General features: G+C 37.2%; 1 long non-coding RNA gene across 1 annotated transcript; it reads right to left on the minus strand.

Moving 5' to 3' along the window:
• Window positions 1-1562: 1562 nt before the first annotated feature.
• Window positions 1563-6269, minus strand: LOC107201213. The gene is made up of 2 exons (XR_004496367.1): window positions 5907-6269; window positions 1563-1648 (listed from the first exon to the last, which is right to left on the minus strand). It is a non-coding gene; the product is annotated as an uncharacterized LOC107201213 (long non-coding RNA).
• Between the last annotated feature and the right edge of the window lie 9445 nt (window positions 6270-15714).

Genomic DNA, 15714 nt, shown 5'->3' on the forward strand with positions numbered 1-15714 from the left:
GCAATCAGTTGGTGGTTTTCACTTTTTTCCCAGCCCTTTTCAAAAACTCTAACTGTAATTCCAGGCAAAATTCATATTTTTAGAAATGAATGAAGACAATGGATGTTTCTGATACCAAGTGCTTTTACTCAGAAATATCAAACTTTCTGGATGTCAAACATATAACAACACATTTCTTTTTCTTCTGTGAGCCTCAACTCCATTCCCCAAGTAAACAATATTAGGATTGGACTAGGAAGTGAGTCAAAACTGCTGTTGGCAACATAAAGGGATCAGGAATAAACACAAACTGATTCCTTCCCACCCCTAACCATTCTGCTTCTGATGAATGCATGCATGAATATGCAGGAAAAGGGTGTCCTGCTGCTACCAGCTCCCAAGGTTGATTTATCCTACATGTAAAAGAAGATGCAGGAAATGAATTATGAATATCAAAAATGCAGTTGTTACCATTGATCTCCCTTGGGAAACTCATTTCTCATTGTCTCCAGTAATTGCAGTAAACAGATTTTTTTTTTCCCCCCCACATAAACAATTTGTGCTCTCATTCTCATTTCCATGAATGGAACAATAGCAACAAGAAACCCAAGTATCTAAAAATTGTCTGGAAAAGTTCTGCATCAAGACCAGGGAGCTTGTTATCCAACCATCTGTTTGTGAGCTTCTGCAAAAGGCTGACTCTGTAAAGAGCAAATTTATCCCCAGTGCCATGAGAGCCAGGCCAGTGTCTTCATTAGACTGAGGCTGACTAAAGGCTTACAATGCTCCTTAAACTTCCTCAGAAGAAACTTAGTAGATTGTACCTTTTTCTTTTTTTTTTTAACCTTTAATAAATTTTGTGCACGTCCCTAAAAGTTTTATGGCCATTTCTCTCCAAAGGAATTCAGATTTATCTTAATATTTTGTCCCTGGAGGTGTGCTGATATGATGTAAAAAGCAAAGGTGAGAAGGCAGATGACACCTGAATAAATCCAGTGTTGGAGAGCAGCCATGGCCTGCCTGCCCTGGGACTGGTGGTGCTGCCTTGCAAATTCTGTGGTGAGTGTGCAGAAATTTCGTCTTTCCTAAACACAGTTTATTTATCTGTTTATCTATCTTATCTATTTATCTGTTTTCATGTATTAGAAGTACTTAGGCAATATGCAAAATAAGAATTAAAAAAAACAAACAGAAGAACACAAGAACAAATATGAAGTGAGAAAAAATTGTGTATGGTTCAAGGGAGTTTAATATGGATTAACCTAGACTACAGATAGTTTGAAGGGAAACAAAAACTAGGAAACAAAGCTACCTCATATTTCAAAAGTATCCATTAGTGTCCAGGGAGCTGGAGGTGGTAAAAATTCATCTATGAGGGTAAAATGTAATTATTTAAATAAACGTGAAAGGGTTTTTTGCTTATTTGTGGTACACTGAATTTCACATCAAATTAAAAATTTATACAGTAAATCATGCAGCAGTAGTAAAATCATTATGCAAATGTCATTTCTGTCTTCATGGCAAGGGTTTTCTTTAAATATGCATGCTCATTTGAGTGTTCATTTGAGCAGAACATATACTTACCTATAGAGTCGTTCTGCTTTATTTCCCAGATGCTCCTCTCACTGTTGTTAGGTGGCTTTTTGGTTTGTTGAGGGAAAGAAGGCACCTAAGAATAGAAGCCAACATGTGAATTCTTCAGAATTCTTTGGGAAACTGAGCAATGATGGTTTTTAAAATACAAATAATGTACGCAAATTGCCAAGGCCCTGAGGACACTGCCAACCCTTACAGCTCCCAGGGTTCCTTAACACTAATAAAAAGTATTATCTCTTTAATAGAGCCATACATTTAGATGTGCTGTTAGATTTTACTAATAAAATAAGATTTTCATGTTCTTCAATTTTGTCTTTGAAGTAGCTGTGAGCTTCTCTGTTGCACTCCAGGAATTTAAGGGGAAAAAAAAAAAAAGGTCTTATTCTACAAAGAAATAACTTTGGCTAAAAAGATTAAATAAAGGATTTTTTTTTTCTTGTCAGTTGATTGCTTTCTGGTCTGCAGTGTTCATATGTAAAGTCTCTAAAAATGATAATGTACTGGAAGTGTTATCTCTTAATGTAGATACTGCAGCAAGTTAAGAGTCCACAGTTAAAATTATAGCAAAAACAACCAAAAAACCATAAAAGCCTATAGGGTTCATTCACATGCTCTGTAGGGTAAAGTGGAAAAATCTTCTGATATTAAAAATAACTATATTTTTTTGCCAAAAATACTTTTACACTCCTTCTCTAATTATTTTTAATTTCTGTGTAGCGATGAATAAAAACATTCATCTTGATCGGTCTATTTGGCAAGAAGAATTCAATTGCAGCTCATATTCTTTGTTAGGAATGATCAGGATGGAAATATACTGATACACAGAAGCCTTCCTGAATGCTTTTGTGTCAAGTGCTCTGTGTTTGCAGCTCACACTGTCCACAGTGTGTGACAGGCTGGCTCGGGAGACAGCTTGGCCAAGCTACCAACGCAGCAAAGGCACACAAGGGCTGCTCTCAGCCTCTCCTGAATAAGCTTATCTTTCTTCATTATCTGGACACTGAGCCCAGGCTCTCCATTTAAGCAGAAAATTCTGTGTTTAAAATAAATCAGTGCTAAAATTCCCGGCTGCATTTTTTGTCTGAAAATAAATACCCAGCACTTTTCTTAGGTAAAATTAATCTTTATGCCTAGGCATAACACTTTGCCTTTACAATGTGTATCTTTCACCTCCTCCCTATTTCACAGTCTTAAATAAGGTTTAAATATTGCATAACTCTTCTGTTTAACTCTCTGAATGATGAAAAATTTCATGTTACATGAAAATCCTGATAAACACATGCCCTGAAAAATATCCAAAGTATGAAAGAATATAAAAAGAAATCTGGCATTTCATATTTCACAGAAACTCCCAAGTGTTCAGTATTTGTTTTCATTTTGCATTGAAACGAAATGGAATGCTTTTAATACTTTCATAAAGCATGTCTGTGTTAAAATGTCATAGCCACAATGAAAATATCAGGTTTTAAAGTTCCCTCTCTGTTGGGTCACAGATAATCAGAGACTTTACCATCAAACAAGCCATTATCATTGAAAAACCTTCTAGAATGAATAGATTTCCACATTACTTTATATTAAAAAAAAATAGCATATTTCCAGTGTATTTTATTTGAAAATTTTCAGTCTACTTCGCATAGAAATATTAGTGAAGTACGTCATCAAATCACATTCAAACAAATATTGGAGAACATTTATTTTCATTATTCTCTTATCTCTGTTAGAGAGATATATTGATTACTACTAGCTCAATGTCAAGGTCCTAAAAATAGAAAGCGTTATTTAATAAAAAAGTAGAAGGGACATTGTTTCTATTCTAGATTAACCTCACAACACTCAGTAGCAAAACAAGTGGGTGAAGGGGGCAGAAGGATTGAGGAGTAGTATCAATTCTCATGAGCATAGTCTATGGCTTTCTAAGTTTACATGGCCTGGAAAGCTAGAAAGTTATGATATAGACTGGATGCAAATTAATGCTTCAAAATACAGAGTCTTAGCAGCTATTCCATTATAAGGTGTGGCTTGACCCCAAGTGCTGAATTTAGCCTCCCGTCCATCACAGACTAAATATGTTTCCAGACCAAAAAAAACTGTCAATAATTCAATGTGATGTACAAGGAAGTGACCATGTAACTGCCATTAACCTATGCATCATGTCCTAAAGTCCTGCTACAGTTTTTCTCACCTATTTCAACAAAGCATGCCAATAGAGACTATTTTCCTTTCCTAAAAACGGGCATTTGTACTCACTCCAAAACCATCACATAATGTGAAGTTTACTATGTAATGCAGCCTTTGAGCAAATCAGGTAAATGTGAAAAAATGTCAGTATTTATGCAAGAGAAATTCCTTGACACAGATTCACTTACATTCCACAGGGACACTGTGTTGTATATTTTAAGCCATAAGGAATATTTGTTAGACTGATTTACCTTGTTACTGGTGCTATGCTATTAAATTGTTATATGCCTTAGTGATGGCAAGGTATTGAGGATAATTTTGTGAGGAAAATGAAAGGGTGCATAATAAACCCAATGCTGAAAAATTGTTCAAGGGAAGCTGTCATGTGTTCACTGACTACTGTAAAGCAATGGAAATGCCCCTGAAACAGCTTCGGGACCTTTGGTTCACACTCTTGAGGATGCTGTCAGTACATCCTGTGCTAAAAGAGGTTCAATATCTAAACTCCAGGAAAAGTTATTTATGTTAACTACTCAACTCTCAGCATGAACTATATGAGTAAGAACTTTACCATGAACTTCATGGTAAAGAGACCATGGAAAAAAATCATGACTTTTTTGGGAGGGACAATGAGACTCCCCAAGCACAGCCTTGGCAGGTGTGCACAGCCCTTGTACTGCCCAGGATCATAACTTCAGCTCCTAAGCTTAAGCACTCTGCTCTTAAAGAAAACCCTTGTTATTTTTCTGTGCTCCTAAAAAACCCAAATTATTTTCTATTCACTGGCTTCCTGGCAGCAACTAAGAGAGTTGGCAGGGGTTTCCCTGTGAGTGCACATAGGACTAAGACATAATCCTGTCTTTGACAATGTACTAATGAGTGATAAATTCTTTCAAATGCAAAGAAGGGAGAATGGATGTATTAATAATCTTTAAGCTCTGTTACTGCAAACAGTAGCTGCCTGTTCCTAATTATGTAAGTGAAAAACACGCCACATCAGAAGTCTTCCCCAAATCCCTAAATCAGTTGTCTGCTATGAGCTGGGCAGGATGAATACTACTGGCAATATTTGGAACTATGACTGTATGCTTTCAAAAAAAATCATTCCTGAATAAGTCTTACTGATGATCACACCTTTCACCTGTTGGACAGTAACACCAAATATTTTTTGTGAAAATATTAATGTGATAAGATTGAGAGATAAAATTCCCATAGGCTTGAAAAAAATGGCAAGTAATGAAGATGCTATACTCTTTGCAGACACTTAATTGGACAAGTAAAATAACAAATATAAGATGTTCAAATCCACATCTGCTTCTGGACACTTTATAAATTATAATTAACCTTATAAATATATATATATATATATAACCTTATAAATATATAATCTTTTAAATATAGGTTACACTTGTTTACTGAGCAGGTCACTAAAGGTCTGCATATGGGCTGCACTGCAGCCATGCAAGGAGGAGGAAGCACAGAAAACGATGTCATACATCACTCAGTGGACAATCTGCTGCTGATTAAGAGCCATTGCAACACTTATCAAGGAAAAAAAAGATCCCCATCAAGTCTCATTAACTCACACATAGTGCTATGCTAACAGCTGGCACACAGCTGGCTAACTTTGGCATGGGCAGAAGAAACATAACTCTAGCTAGAAAACAGTGCAGCAACATAACTGCACTGGAATGGAAGGAAACCCTTGGAAGAAAGGAGAAGACACACTCTCCCATCTAGTTTTGTGTGGAAAAGGTCCTTCTGAGCTCCCTACTGGAAGAGAATTAAGGTTCTTTGAATTTGACAGGCTGCCTTTCACAATGGTCAGGTTGAAGTACATCAAAGGAAGACAGAAGGACTGTGTACTACAACTATGGCATCCCAATAAGATGAAGGCATCCCAATTCCTAAGAATATAATGTTGGATCTTGAAATTACCAACCCTAAAAAATGTGTAGGCAATGATAATCACAAACATTTCAAAAAGACAAATCTTTGTGGGATTTTGCTCAGTCTTTGACCTCAGTAGCAACCTATACAAATGTCTTTCATAGTTCAGTAATATTCTGTGAAAGAGAGTTTTCCAGTTTGAATCAGCTTCTTTCCAGTTTCTCATTAGACATGAGAAGAAACACTAACTTCTGATCTATTACCTTTTTGACTATTCTGCAGGTTTGAGGTTCATTGGCAGAGGTGGTTTATTGCTCGTGTGTTGAAGAAGGGTTTATATGACCCTTCTTCATAAAGGAAGCCTTGGTCTTCTCAGTTTTTAGTAAGAAATCTTGTGGCGTCCCAGCACTGTCATTGATTCTCCTCTCCTGGTCCTGAAGCTGTCCTGAAATGGGACAACATTCTTTGAGACAAATACTTCAGCAAACAGATGAGGTCATAGAGCATTATAATAATGTTATTATGTTATTTCCCAGTATTGCAAACCATTAAATCCTCTGTCCAGCCCCTCAAAAACTGATGGCTTTTCTGAATAGTGGGTTGAGAAGGTACCTTGAGGTTTGTGTCGATAACTGTTCTGAGGTTTGTCACCTAATTAACCTTTCAACAATCAAGGAGGAAAATGTGATGCAGCTTCATGCCACACTCAGTTGATGTGTTTAAATGTGGTTATATCTTGTGTTTATATCTGAATTTTGAAATGTTTTAACAATATATTTGTGTATATTCAAAGGAATGAAAAGTTCTGATGTTACTCGGAAGTACCTATCCAATCTCCATGGACATTTTTGGACTGAGAGAAATGTTCAGCACAGCATATTGTATACCATTTATCATATAAAATAACTCATTTAAGGTGTAAAATGCTTCAAATAAACATGAAAGTAACAAAAATAAAGCTAGACAAGAACAGGATGAGGACAACTCAGGGAACAAAAAAGGTATTCTCAATAAAAGGTGAATATTTTTAGTGATCAACAGGAAAAAAAAACTAAGCTGTCTTGAAGGATTATTATTTGTATAATAAGACACTTAAAGGGCAATTAAAAAACAGACTTCAAACAGGGAACTGCAAAATTTTCAGTCTTGTTTGATTCAACCATATGAGAAAAATTTGGATAACCCCATGGTTTTTATTTCTCATATCAGTGATTAACTTTTTATGGACACTTGTCCAACAATTTGTCCAACAACAAATCAGTCATAAACCAAGAGAATCCCATAAACAGGTGGGATTTTACATTCCCTTCCAACATTCTGCACCATGTCATAGTGAAGTCCATTTCTGAGGGGTTTGGATCATGTTCTTCCCAGGCCTTTTTCATCCCAGTCTTCCTTTCCAAAAGGCAGCCTCATGTGATCCGAACAGGTGCTCAATGATTCTGCATCTCAGATAGGAGAGATCTGCTTCCAAGTCTGCAGTGTTGAAGTGTCAGGCAGCCCAATTCTGGGAGTGGCATTTCTTTTTATGCCTCCCAGAATTAGGATGCCAAAAGTTTTATACCTGAGCAGAGTCATTCACTCTGTAAAAAAAAATAATTACCCTGGCTTCTCAATACTTTTCATAAAATTTATGTTTGTTTTTGCAGAACGTGTTTTATGGACAACTGTAAAATGTCTGTGGGTAACAGCTACAGAGCTTGCAACAGCAAAGAATTAAGTCACTGCTATCCCTGGAGTGCTAATGAGGTAAAAATGTGCTGAATGTTCATACTTTCATGGGGATACACATATTATGCTTGCTACAGGTGCACAATGCTAATTTGCTTTTTGGGCAAACTGTGCTCAATTTGCATAATTTTAACATCCTGAAACCTGCAAACATCAGGAAAATCTGTGTATTTCTCTGCCTGTAGCATTAAGTCATTGAATATCCAAGAATCAATATAAGCTCTCAGAACCAGAAGGAAGCCCTGTTGGAGTCCTGCATTTGCTAAATTATAGGATCAAAGCTTTGAGGTACTCCAGTCCAGGTCCCTTGGCTATAACCAACAAACCCATGGAAATATCACCGTCTGCAGGGCCAAAACTACTTTTTCTCACTTAGCAATACTTTGGAATTGTCACATACTGATATCCATCCACTTGAAGACACTGCTATAAGCTTAGCTGATAGATAAAGAACTAAAGCTAGATGTTATCTTTTGTGCAATGGCTGGGGAGCAATTTGTATCTTCCAATTTGCTTCAGACATAATTGAACATGATTCAACCTGTACCTACATTTCAAAAAAAAAGGTGCAATATTTGTATTACTGCATCTTTTCATCATTTGTCATATTAATTATTTCTATGTATGTTGAAATAACTTGAGATAAACACAATCAGTAGAAGATGAAGACACCTTTCCTGTGATCACTACAGTCAGAGAAGTTTGTTGGTGAGAGGATGCATGAAGAATAAAATATTAAATAATTAGGAGAAAATATGAATGCACATCATTGAAACAGCACGCTAAATCCATGAAAATGAAAGATTACTAGTAGAGAAAAACTATTAAATAGTACTCACAGCTCAACTGGGATCTTTAAAAACATCTTCAGATTATTTTGGGTTGATCAGCATGGGGTTACCTGGCTACAGAATAAAAAATCTTGTCTTGCAAAGCATCCAGCAAAACAAGAGTTTATCTAATACATGAGAGAGAACTTGAGCTTGTTGTTAAAAATATGCAGTACCTTGACCTTTTCTCCTGCCACTATGTAAGTCTCTGTGAAATCTGTTTTTTCTACTGCTTTGGTAGCTATGGCATTTTTTTGCACAAACGAACAGCTAAATCAAAAGCAGTAGTCAGCAGAGTCGCAGAATGGTTGGAGAGAATCATGAGAAAGAACAAGAGTAAAAAAGTAACTATATATTGAACATGTCAGAGGAAGGCAAAAAGTTGAAACAACAACAGGAAAACCAGAAAGACTGCACGAAGCAAACAGTAATTTGCCAGTTTTAAAAACACAAATCCAGTACACTCTCTGACATCAGAGAAGTATTCCTTAGAAAGAGACACAAACATCCCAGATACAAGAAAAAAAAGTTTAAATTAATTTATTTTGAGTAGAAAAAGTAGTTTCCTGGGTTGAAAGAATAGACTGCCCTGGATTCTGAAGGCTTTGTTTTTTTCCTTTGAATATTAAAGTGAGTGGGTTTGATGCTGAACAGGAGGGAAATTATATTAGAAAAATCTTTTGTGACTTTTCCCCTCTGACAGAACCACAAGAACTACATTACTTCATAGCAAGGGAAAGTCAAATTTGCCCTTTGACAAATTTGCTGAAATTGTAAGCACCATGGGATGAGTCCTGGAAAATCCTGCTGTGCCACAGGTCATGTGTGTCAGGCAGGCACAGGAGCCACAGAGAGTTATCCCAACAGCTCTACTCTCACAGCATTTCTCACCACCACTAAACACAACTTGTTCTGGTTTTGGATAGGGTTTTTCTTCTGTCTCCACCACACACCTTGAGTACTCAAATTTTTGTATTTTTCATTAGGTGATTCTTATTTTTGTTCATTCCTCTCTTTATTTACCACAACAATTCCTGCTTTTTTATTTTTGGATGCTTTATTTTTTTTTTTTAGTACTTCATGTACAGTATCCTTCATCTCCCACCTGTCTCCTTTACTGCCTTCTGATCTTTAAATCTTTAAATTTCATATAAATTTCCTTTCCTACTTGCCTCCTGTAGCAATTCTGCAACATGTTACAAACTCCTGATCTATTAAGAACAAAAGACAACCCTAAGGACTCTCAAGACAGATTGTGGGGACTAAATAAAAACAAACTGAATCAAGCTTTTAAGCTAATAGCAATTAATACTACAATTTCTGGAAAGGGCAACTCTCACTTCCCCTACTGAAAGTTTTTTTTTGATTCAGCAGCCCAACAATAAAGCTGCCCTGAAGTGTAAAAATACCATCAATCTGGCACACTGCAGTATTCCTTCAGTGAGTCTCTCCAGCAGGTGCATCCTTTATGGTTTAAACACTGATGATCTCAACTACCTATCTGCAGCTTCACACCACAAATATTCCTCTGCTTTGATGCCTTAGGAATTCTCACCACCATTAACAATTACAGCAATTTTTGAATCAGAGTATATCTTCTGATTACTAGGAAATTATATCCTTGTGGAAAGTAATATATTTTTAGTATACTTGGCACACTTTTAGTACAGCTAAGTATTTGTAGAATGCTTGAATTACAGCAAGTATACTCGTTCTTCATAAGTGTAGAGTGACACATTATAAAACAAATTATTATAATCAGAGATTTTCTGGAAGTTCTCAAAGAGCTTGATTCAAACTGGGACAAGTTTCTAGCAGTACCCTCCGCCCACATTAGCAGAGAGTGGGAGCTGAGGGGATTCAGCACCTTCAAGGGACGTTCCCAGCTAAAACCCAACCCTGCAGCTGTGGAAAAAGAAAATTTCTTTGATTGCTTCTCATTTGCATACTACAGCTATGATTTGGGCATGCTGATAAATGACACTAGAACATCACACTGTTCTGCCAGCCTTGCTAGTCATTGTTTTGCGAATTTTGGGGGCATTGGAAAGGAGTTTGTTTTTCACTCAGAGCCCACACTACAGAGATTACCCAGAAACTCTCTGAACCCTTGGGAGGGTCATGAACACTTTGATGTACCCAAGCATCTCTGTGACCCCACCAAAGAGAAGGAGGAATGTGGTGACTGATGATGATGAATCGGTTTCACCAAAATTTACACAAGTTACACACCAATGGCATTCACATAAATTCCATAAATAAATTACACCAATAACTTAGGAGTAAGAGTTTAGTGGGATTTTTAAAAAGGAATTATGGGAAATTTTATGAGCAACATTTATAAAAGTCTGTTAAATGCTAAGAACTTTGAAAGAAATATGAAGCAAAATATTTTAGGGTTTAAAATAAACTCTCTTGAAGACTGCTACAAAATATTCATCCCACGTCTGCCTGTGGTGGGATTTCTTACACATTTCTTTCAAGGAAGTGATTTCACAGACAGTTCTGGGATGAAATGAGCTTCCAAGTTCCTTTGGTGACTGTTGTTCACTCAATGACAACATGCAACAGTTTGTTGTTCAAATCTTCTTCTTATCTAAGATTGCCTGTACTTTTTGGCTTAAAAACTGCTGTAGAACATTAAAGAGCAAACATTTGAACTAAAGAGGACCTATGTATTCCAAATTCATTATTTTCTTATATTTTTGCAGTCAAAGGCATTATTTGCAGTGTTTACATGTATTATTCTTAAATGCAGATCCACAAGGATGGCTTTGAGATGTATCTGCTGCTTCCATAATTATTTTATATATGTTATGCTATATTATTGCATAGAGATTCAGAGAAAATTACCAGTTTTTTGAGATATGAACACAGGGGCTTCTTTTGAAATTAATAAGATTATTAATATGAAATTTACATATTTTTTTTAAATCACAGTAGTGATGTCCATATCAATCCTTACAAACTCTCCTATAAAGAAAATTCTGCTATCACCTTCTTGTTGAGTGTTAATATCAAACCAAATGTGCTTTGGAAGCCAATTGATTTGTCAATTCTCTGTTTTGCCATGCCTTGTCCAGCTAATTGATACCATTTGTCAAATCCAAACATATGTATTGAGAAGAACATTTTGCATCACTTTGACTTTCTTCATGGAGCTTCAGTGAGAAAACCATTGCTATGTGTGTTGTACCATATCCACTCTGAAGGCTATTGAAGATTCCTCCAGAGGGCTAGGTGATAAATGAGTTTTTGTACAGCTCAGAAGACCTAACATGGGGTATTTTATTACAGATTTCTCCTGGAAATGTGTACTGCTGCACCCATCAGTCAAGCCTAGTGTGTGAAAGTGTACTGCACCTTCAGATCTGAGAGCTAGAGCCAGCAAACTATAGGGTTTTGTCATTAATTATATCTTTTCAGATGCACTCTAAGGATACTTGAGATCTTGGTAGCTCCTGCATTCTTCACACTACAATTTATGATCATTATGTTATAGGAATATATCTTCACACTCATCAAGTTTCTCATTTAATGAAAAAAAAAAAAACAAACCCAACCCACAGGATATGCAGTTCCAGATCAGTAAGAGAAATTTAATCTGAAGTCTAATACATGTTTCATATATGTGTAAATACCATTTTTATGCTTTGAACTATTAAACTGGTCTGTTTTTCTTAGTGTTGTAAGCAACTTCCTGCAATGAAACTCCAAAGCCAATGAAAAATAAAAAAAAAAGGCATCCAAATTAATCTCTGAATCATCCCAAGACTTTCATCTCGGAGATCAAATTGAGATTACTACTAATTTTCTTGAACATGTTTCATGTTAAGTTGTCACTATTACAGTAAATACAAGAAAGCAGTTATTTCCAGGGAGAAATGTGCAAGCCTTTAAATGCTTTGTGGTCAACTGAGATTTCTTTTATTGACCAAGAGTCCACAAATATCTTCTGATCTTCAGTTATGTTTATGCATTTTTTTAACAAGTTTGCTTTCCTTGGATAAGACTACTTCCAAAAGTAGCCACCCATAACTGCATACATTTCCAATCTTCTCTTCATGACTAGAACATTACATCACTAAATACAGCTGATACCTTCTGCAATAGCAGAAGACTGGGAAATGTGATTAACTTCCAGTACTGAGTATAAAATGGCCAATAAATATTTTAAATCCTCATAAGTATGCTCCTGTACTTTATTATTTATCCATTCAGAATTGGTATTAAGCAAGTTTTTAACACCTTAATCCTCCAAAGTTAGGTATAAGCTAGCTCCAAAAACTTATTATCTAGAGAAACTATCAAATCCAGAGAGTTGCCTCTCTGTTCCATTTTTTGATTTCAAACATGTCTCAGTCAAACACCTCCAGTACTGTATTTAATTATTTGATGCAATTAATCTTGTTGAACTATACAGACTTTGTTCTTTTACTTCAAGTTCTTAAAATGCTTTAAAATTTTCTTTAATTAGTTTGAATTGAGCAACCAAGGACCTATGTAACACACTGACTTTTTCCAAGGCAGGTAGGTATCTTCTAATTTCTTCTTATTTTAGATTTGTCCATACTTGATTCATCCACAGCTGAGTAACATGGCAGTTAACAGGCAGAAATTATAGTTTTTTTCTCCACATCTCTTTAAATCTCACTGCCTGTATGCAAATACAGACAATTGCAAACAGCTCCCTCAGCTCTGCTGGACATCTACCTCGTCCCATTTGTTCCTCATTCTGGACCAGGTTCAAAAGGTGCTACTAAATTGTTCAAAAAAATGTTACTGACTTTCCTCCAAAAAAACCACTTTTATTCACATATGCAAAGGGTCAAATTTCTAGTGGGTCTGAAGCTCTTCTCAAAGATTTGATTTGATATAGAAGGACTACTGATGAGGGTTTCAAAGCAGGCAAATATGTCAGGCATATGCTCCATGATTATAACCAGAGCTTTGATGTGCCCCCAAAATCCAACCACTCCATTCCTGAGCATTTCACTGGACCACTTCAACAAAGACACAGGTTTTGTCTCTCCCAAATATTTAAAACAATTCCTGCTGTCTTTGGTCTCAGAAATAACTTCCTCCATTTTCATATCCTTCTCATGCCTGCCCAGATAACCCATGTTCTCTGGGAGCACCTTTAGTTTGATTTTAACTGTGGGGTTTGCTGGTTTTGTGGGGTGTTGTTGTTTTTTTTTTGTATTTTATTTCTCAGCAGAATCATTTTCATTTCTTCTGCAGCGCCTTGACTGGTTCCTTCCTTTCTTATTAGCTCTGACAGCCATGGCAATTGCATGTGCATGCCTCAGAGACAGCTCCAGCACTCACTGCAGCTTGCCAAAAGATCTCTTATTTAAAATTACAACTGTTGGACAATTTCACATATGTACTTCAAAGGCACTTTGTTCTGACAATACACATCCCTCCAAAAGGTCTCGAACTTGCAAGCTGGACAATGTAGTGCATTCTCCCTGACAGAAAATATGATCGGTTTGTTTCCAAGAAGGTTGTTGCTGCTTTTATCTCTTTACTTTTCCAAATCTATAAATATTTTGGTACAACACAGAACGTTAATTTATGCAGAAGACAGGTTTCTGTAAGGCCATGTGCTTCTTACAAGATATATCATATATTTGTCAAGCTGAAAAACCTACAGAGATGATATGGAAATCACTTTTTTTTTTTTTTCCCCTGGTGCTGCTTCAAAATGAATCAACTATGACACCATATGCTGCAACAATTGCTGAGAATGAAAAAAGTAATATATTTTTCTAAATCTCAACAAAAAAGCACCATTAAATTAAGGAAATTGTATTTTCCTTAAATCTTCCTGTATCTTCCTGGTTCACTTAGCATCTCATTGTTTCATTTCTGTGTAGGCTCTTGCCGGCCCTCCTCTCACTGTGGCAGGCTTCTTTCTAGAGAAACATGAGCATCCTCTGGCTACTGCTGGAATAACTGAGATGTCCTTCACTTGAAAGGTGGAAGAATCCTCCACCTGTGCCAGGACCTCCACTGTGCCAGCATAGAGTGGATTGGCCTTGGGCTTTGACATTCCTCATCTAAGAGCATAAGAAGTTTTGCCTCGTGCTCACTGTGAGTCTAATAAAAATAAAGCTACAGTTAAAAAAATATTATACATATATACATGTATATACACTAAGTACTACTATAGCTACAACTTTGCTTCTTTAATAATGTGTATCACTTATCATGTTGCAGCCTACAATTTATCTGCTTTTCATAGCAGAAGAGATATTTTCTCCTTGTGCTGCTTGAAGGGGTCAAGTTACTAGAATTATTGAGAGAAACCCTCACTCTGTTTGAAATTAACTAGATGTGGATATCTGTTGGCTGAACAAAAGGGATGTCTGATTTTGCTATAAGCACTGAAGATACATTGCATATCTACGAAGCTTTTCTTCTCATTACTTAACACGTTGCTTGGTTACCTCATCAAACTTATCATCTGTGAGGAAATCCATTTCATTAAGAAAAACATAAATCATAGAGCTAACTCCTCCGGGACTGAAATGGGGGAAAGACTTTTTATTTACACTTATTTCTGAAGTTCCAGTTCAAAACTAAGTTGCTACCTTCACACCCCAGACAAGAAAAAATATAATTGCACAGACCATTCTCAAAAAATTGTGTATTGCCCTATAGTGGAGTGCTCTTCTGACCCTTGGTGTGACAAACATCGCTCTGTGCGTTCAAAAGTTGCCAGGACCTCGGCTAAGGCTTCATGCAAATCCCTTCAATTCAATCAAATTAATCAATTCAATCAATTCAGACCTTTCTATAGGCCACAGGTACTAACTTAGAAGGCCAACTGATAGAGACAAGGTTTGGCACAACCAAAGGCTTTTCAAGGCGCTAAACCAAATGGTCTTGAGAAGCCTGGCATTTCTCTAACAGTTCCCCACCATTTGGAGACAATGCAGTCAGGCAGGTTTGACACTGGAAAATGGTTTTCCCAAGCACTTCTCCTGTGGCTTCAGTAGACCTGGTCCTCGGGTGTGCTCTGCTCATGAGATTATACCTCCATTTTCCCACAGGCTGCGCAGAATTCAGAAAACCTCAGTTCTGGGGCGTAAAAAAAAGGATGACATAATGATAATGAAGATGACGATGATTATAATTAGTAGTAGTAGTACTAGTACCACCAAAACACCCACACGACCAACCAACCGACTAACCCACCAACCAACCAACCCACCCTCTCCAAACTAAAACAAACCCCCAACAAAAGAAACCCATGCAAAGAAAGAGCAAACCCAAACCCCACGCAAAGAAAGGGCTTTGCCCGGGAAGCCGGCGGCTCCCTCTGGACCCTCGCCGTGCCGCACGACCTCTCCCTCTGCCCATTCCACCCCTCCGACCCTCCCCAGCCGTCAGACGGCGGCAGCGTGCGCGCCCCCCGCCGCGGCCTCGGTTCTCCGGGCTCCGGCCCGGCCCGTCCCGCTCTGTCCCTCGCTCCGTGCCCCGGCGCTGCGGCGGCGGCGGTGCC

The sequence above is a fragment of the Parus major genome, chromosome 3 (assembly GCF_001522545.3).
Source record: "Parus major isolate Abel chromosome 3, Parus_major1.1, whole genome shotgun sequence".
In the NCBI taxonomy this organism is placed as follows: domain Eukaryota; kingdom Metazoa; phylum Chordata; class Aves; order Passeriformes; family Paridae; genus Parus; species Parus major.